The 6,403-nt window shown below is 40.5% G+C and overlaps 1 pseudogene; it reads right to left on the bottom strand.

The window, feature by feature from the left end:
- Positions 1-1,591: 1,591 nt before the first annotated feature.
- Positions 1,592-4,346, bottom strand: LOC113122025 (uncharacterized; annotated as a pseudogene).
- Between the last annotated feature and the right edge of the window lie 2,057 nt (positions 4,347-6,403).

Raw genomic sequence — 6,403 nt, 5'->3', positions numbered from 1 at the left:
TATATATATATATATATATATATATATATATATATATACACACACACACACACACACACACAGTGGGTGCGGAAAGTATTCAGACCCCTTTACATTTTTCACTCTTTGTGTCATTGCAGCCATTTGCCAAAATGAAAAAAGTTCCTTTTATTTCTCATTAATGTACACTCAGCACCCCATCTTGACAGAAAAAAAACAGAAATGTAGAAATTTTTGCAAATTTATTAAAAAAGAAAAACTGAAATATCACATGGTCAAGTATTCAGACCCTGTGCTCAGTATTGAGTAGAACCACCCTTGAGCTAGTACAGCCATGAGTCTTCTTGGGAATGATCCAACAAGTTTTTCACACTTGGATTTGGGAATCCTCTGCCATTCTTCTTTGCAGATCCTCTCCAGTTCTGTCAGGTTGGATGGTGAACGTTGGTGGACAGCCATTTTCAGGTCTCTCCAGAGATGCTCAATTGGGTTTAGGTCAGGGCTGGGCCAGTCAAGAAGGGTCACAGAGTTGTTCCGAAGCCACTCCGTTGTTATTTTAGCTGTGTGCTTAGGGTCATTGTCCTGTTGAAAGGTGAACCTTTGGCCCAGTCTGAGGTCCTGAGCACTCTGGAAGAGGTTTTCTTCCAGGATATCTCTGTACTTGGCCGCATTCATCTTTCCTTCAATTGCAACCAGTTGTCCTGTCCCTGCAGCTGAAAAACACCCCCACAACATGATGCTCCCACCACCATGTTTCACTGTAGGGATTGTATTGGGCAGGTGATGAGCAGTGCCTGGTTTTCTCCACACATACCGCTTAGAATTAACGCCGTGTTTTTTAAACATATTAATGTCTAAAGTCTGATAACACTGTAATCAGCACAAAATTGGCTACAATAATATGTAATATTATAATAATAATATGTGCATCAAGTTTATACATTATTGTGTTTTTAAGAAAAAATTGTTTATGCATGGTTAGTGAAAAACTACAATTTTTTACTCACTGAAATAAGACCATAGAACACAAACAGAACATTGGTTCACAAGACTTTGGAGACCTGCATGTTGCAGGCTAAAGTGTTTACTTCAGAGTGTTGTGAATGTCATCTTGTTCACACATTCACAGTAAACAATACATTGATTTAAATTTTCTAAGACACTTTTTGCCCAGAAAGGCCATATGCAAGAGGGTGTGTCTGAGGATGAATAGTCATGTGATTTACCTGAGAACACAAAAGACGCACTGAACAACCAGACAAAGACGTGCATAATGAGCCTTTCAGTCAATGTAGATGGGACGGATTAGTGCAGCACAATACAACACAATGAGGAGCCAAACGATCCTCATTTGAGTTAAAATCAGTGTTTTTACTCTGAGGACAAGCTAAAGTATTTGTCTCTGTGTGGAATACAAAAAGCGCTTCATCACGTGCGTAACGCGCCATCATCGCGCCGAAAAAGTGAGTAAATTCTATGATGAAGTTTGATATTTTGTGTCATTTCTCGGGGGTGTGCACATGTTTACCTGGTTCATCTGAGATTATTTACATGTGAACAGTGAACAGTGTACAAGGCGGGACCGCATTACCTTTCCAGAGCTCAGTCTAGGTCACACCAGCCTTGCCTCTGCCTCTTGAACAGCTTCCTCCGCCCTCCACTCCCTGCCAGTCCTCACTTGTATTCCAGCTTTGGCCACCTTCAAATCGCTTGACTCCCTGTATTGCACCACATCTTTGGCTCTTGTCACCTTGAATTCCTCCTCCAAGGATTTGAAGGGCAGCTGCAGCTTGTTGTTGTGCCCATAGAGAGCGATGCTGCTCAAGCTCTTCTGTAGTCCAAGCCATTGCCGAAGGTTGTTGCTGACTTTCCTCTCTAAGGTCTCTACTCAGGGCTCGCAAAATTTCAAAATCCCTGGTAGCCCTTCGGGCAGACACTCTTCAGTTTTTGGTAGCCCTAAATAAATTTAAGTAGCCCGACTAAAAGAGAGATTATTTTTAATGTATAATAATGTAAAAGAAACAAAACATCAATCAAAAATGTGTTAAAACACAAATTACAACAACTGTATAAATTAGTAAAATTACAATAATCAACTTAAATATTTGTTTCTAAGTGAAAGTCCATGAAACCAAAAAGCTGCGCTTTCTTTTTGCCTCAGTCTGATTTTTCAGAAGTTTTCCGCTTTGTGGTAGTCAGCTTTTCTTTGGCTGTCACTTCTTCACCCTGACCCTTCTTATTTGGCTCAGCAGAACTAAAATCCATGTGCCGCTTATTTTTACACACGCACACACATAACGGTCAGTGATTTTTGAAATTCTCTCCACCTCTATCACACGTTTAAGCTTTCGGGGGAAGTTTTCACTTGTCACTTGAGAATAGGCTAATAACTGATAGGACGATGTCAGAGGAATTGGTGCGCAACTATTCCGTCACTGACCAATCAGTACTGCAGTTCGCGCGATCGCAAAGTAAAAACAAAAAACAAGCACAAATTCAAACGTAATTTCAATACTTCACATACTGACAGTGGCTCCCCAATGCCCGAATATTATATAATTACCCAACTATATTTAAGAAAGAATGCAGAAGCATTGAAATATATTTTTCCTCCCCACATGATAGCCCGACGGGTAGGGCTGAGAAAGATTTTGGTAGCCCGACTAGAAGATACAATAGCCCCGGGACGTCGGGCTAGCGATTTTGCGAGCCCTGCTACTGTAGAGATTGGGATGGCATATATGAGAAGGGGCCATAGAATCCTGTGCAGAATGCCATGTTGATATATCTAGGCTTTGAACTTTCCAGATGGGCCGGTCTTGTCCACAGATTTCAGCCAGCAATCCAACTCAGTGCAGATTAACTGGATTGATGTTATGTCTCTCAAAGAGCTGTCAAAAAACTTCCCCGGGCTTTTGACTGGATTCTCTGTAATCGTCAGGATGGCTCTGCCTGCGATGTAGAACCGGAACTTGTCATCCAACTTGCCTTTCCTAAGCACCATAGATCTCGACTTGGCAAGTTTGAAACTCATCCGGGCCCACTCCACCAGCTTTTCAAGTCCCTTCAGGATCCACCTGCGGCCTGAGACTGATTCTGTTGTGACTGTAAGGTCATCCATGAATGCCCTGATGGGTGGCTGTCGTTGTCTGGAATTCGCCCCGGGCCCTCTGCACTTTGGCTCAGCAGATTTGGCAAGCATATTCATGGCTAAGGAGAACAATGTCACAGCGATAGTACACCCTATGATAACACCGATCTCCACCTTGTGCCATTTGGATGTTGTTGCTCCTGAAGAGACCCTCATCCTGAAGTTGTTGTAGTAATCAGCGATGAGCTCTCAACACCTGCTGGGGACATGATGTTTTAACAGAGTGAGCTGGACTAGCTTATGTGGAATGGAGCCAAATGCATTTGCCAAGTCAAACCATAACAGTGTCAGGTTGCCTTTGTTCTCTCTGGCATCCCAAATTAGCAGTGTCATCACACCAGTATGCTCCACACAGGCCGGCATTCCTGAAATTGCCGCCCTTCTGGACTGATGTATCGATGTAGGTGTTCTTTGTCAGGTAGGTGCACAGCCACTTGGAAATGGCACTGAAGATCTTCGCTTCAACTAACAGCAGAGAGATGAGGCGGAACTGCTCCAGCTGTGTGGAGTTTTCCTCCATTGGAATCCACACCCCTTCAGCCACTCGCTACTGATCTGGGATCTTCCCTTTCCTCCAGAGGACTTGCAAGATTTTCCATAGACGCAGCAGGAGTTTGGGACAGTTCTTGGACACTTTGTATGAAGTGCCACTTGGTCCTGGAGCAGAGCAGGCCCTTGCTCTGCGAACGACCTCTCTGACTTCCTTTAGCTTCAACTCGGACATGTCAAAGTGCACTTCCGGAACAGCGGGATCTATGAGGATGTTACACTCTTCCATCTCCTGCTCTCTTTTTGGGTCGCTGAACATCTGTGAAAGATGTTTATCAATGTCCTCCTGCAAGGGTTAGGGTTAGGGTTAGAGGTTAGGGTTAGGGTTAGAGTTAGGGTTACACTTTGGTGAAAAAACTGATACCAGAAACATTGGGTTTGTATTGAAATTTTAAATGTAAAATCCAAGTATTTTGTCAACTTTCATTCATATAAGTCAGATTTTATTTACATTACGACTGATAATAGTAAAAATCCCAAATCTCACATTGCTTGAGCTTATTGTTAAAAGCTGCCTTTATTGTCTTCTACAGTGATTTTTTTTTTAATGAATCTTGTTATTTTCAAGGGCACTCAGAACCGTAACTTCATACCATACCATGCTGAATATATGGGCCATGAGCTTCAACTCGACCAGAATGAAAAACTTGTGTTTTGAGTGACCCATGTTTTAGCTATTGATGGATTCAGTCATTCCACAATGCTAATCAAAAACAACTTGTCTATCTATCAAGACATTTTAAGTTAATACTAACAGTATCTCAGACAAAATTTTGTCATTTTGATTTGATTTATCAATTTGAATTTGTATTTTATCTGAAATAAATGTAAGATAATTTAAAAAGACACATTATGACAAATCAACACTATCAAACCCTGTCATTTAAAATGTACATTGATGTAAAACAGAGAAAATCAACAAGTTGTTCTGGTGTGTTCCTGGAAATTAATTAACATTTGGTTCGCTATTTCAATTCAATATACTCTATACCTTTTGTGTATTTAATAAAAGGGAGAGGGAAAAACATTCCAAGGCCATCATATAACAAAAACATTTATTGCACAGTAAACAGAAAAAAAAAGTATTATACAACTTTTTTTTTTTTTTTTTAAACATATCCTTCTAAACTACTTACTGTGGAAGGTGACACCGCATCTCCTTTTATACATCCTTAACAGTAATGTTCTTCAACTACCAAATAAGTACACCACATTAAAACCACCAGGTGGGTATAATGTTGTAAACTTGAGCAGTCTGTGGCTACACTGCCCTATACACAGCAAACTGCCAAGCACTCTGGCTATGATCGAAAGGCTTTAGAACCTACAGTGCATCGTTTCTTGCTGCATATGGGACTGTGTAGCCTCACACCAGTCAGAGCCACGTTACAGCTGTTGGATTTTAATGCTATGGTTGATCAGTGTGTGAACACGTACATTTAAAAGTATAACAAACAATTAACAAAAAGTGCACCATTGTTGGACGGAAATGAAAATGACATTTTGCACAACTTCAAATAATTTTCCTTCTCTAGGCCTGCAGTGATCACCTATGGTATGTGGGATCAAGTGCAAGTAGACCATGGAAAGGAGTTTTACTTGACACTGTTCATGCAGGAGATGCTGTCACACCATAGGTTCAATCAGGAGAGACTACCTTATCTACAGACTTCATCTACAAGTAATATTTCTGCAACGAAAGAAACAAAATTCTTTGTAATCTATACTTGTAATAAGTTCAAGCTGTGTTTTGTTAAATCAGAACCACACAGTTGAACGACTTTGGCCTGAGATCAACAACTGTGTCAACTATCCCTTGAAAACTGCCCTTCTCCAGCTGATGGACCAAGAGCAGATCCATATGGAGGACAACCTTGTAAGATACTGTGTCCCCAATCTAACTTGTATGCTGTGCCATATTGGTCTTACAAGCGTGGCAGAATCATGGAATGCTCATATGATTCCAGGTAAAATATGTAATAGGCAGTATAACACACTAATAATTATCATGTCAAATTTTTGATACACACATTTCTTTCTATTATGTTAACAGGAAAAGGCATACCAAATCACTTTGCAGAACCTGGGTGTAAATGAAGAATTACATCAGAACTCTTGCCACATTCACTTGGAGCTGCAGACCTTTACAGACAGCATGTAGGATCTGCACTGACAACATACTCCATGTTTGGAGTTGATCCCTTTACAACAGGACAAACTCAGAACGCAGAATCATTTTTCAGAGAAATATCCTGACATTTCACATTTGTTTCATAGAGCAGTAAACAACGACTTTGCTCCATACAAAGAAGCCTTGCTTTATCTGATAAACACAACGCATGAACTGGTGCATTTGCAAGCTACAGAACATACTGAACTGAGACAAATATAAATAGATAACTGTAAGGGTTTACCCTTCTGTGAGTAATAAAAACATTACTCTTGCACTGTTGTTGACTTCTCTACATTTTGCACAGTGTGGAGAAGTCTCCTTCCACTGCTCCACACGTCTTGCAGCCAATAATGCTTCTGCAGCACAGCAACAGCATTGGCTCTTCCCTAGATATCTGCAAAAGTTTTGTTCAGAGGATATGTTTTCTTTTTCTGTCTATTTATATGCTGATTCATGTTTGGTCATGCAGTTATTCAACATATTCTTATTGATTTGCAAGCATTCATGTATTAACTTAGTTTGATTGTAAGCGAAAGGTGAATAAATCAAGT

Source organism: Mastacembelus armatus, unplaced genomic scaffold (genome assembly GCF_900324485.2).
Source record: "Mastacembelus armatus unplaced genomic scaffold, fMasArm1.2, whole genome shotgun sequence".
In the NCBI taxonomy this organism is placed as follows: domain Eukaryota; kingdom Metazoa; phylum Chordata; class Actinopteri; order Synbranchiformes; family Mastacembelidae; genus Mastacembelus; species Mastacembelus armatus.
This window is presented reverse-complemented; position numbering and strand designations above follow the sequence as displayed.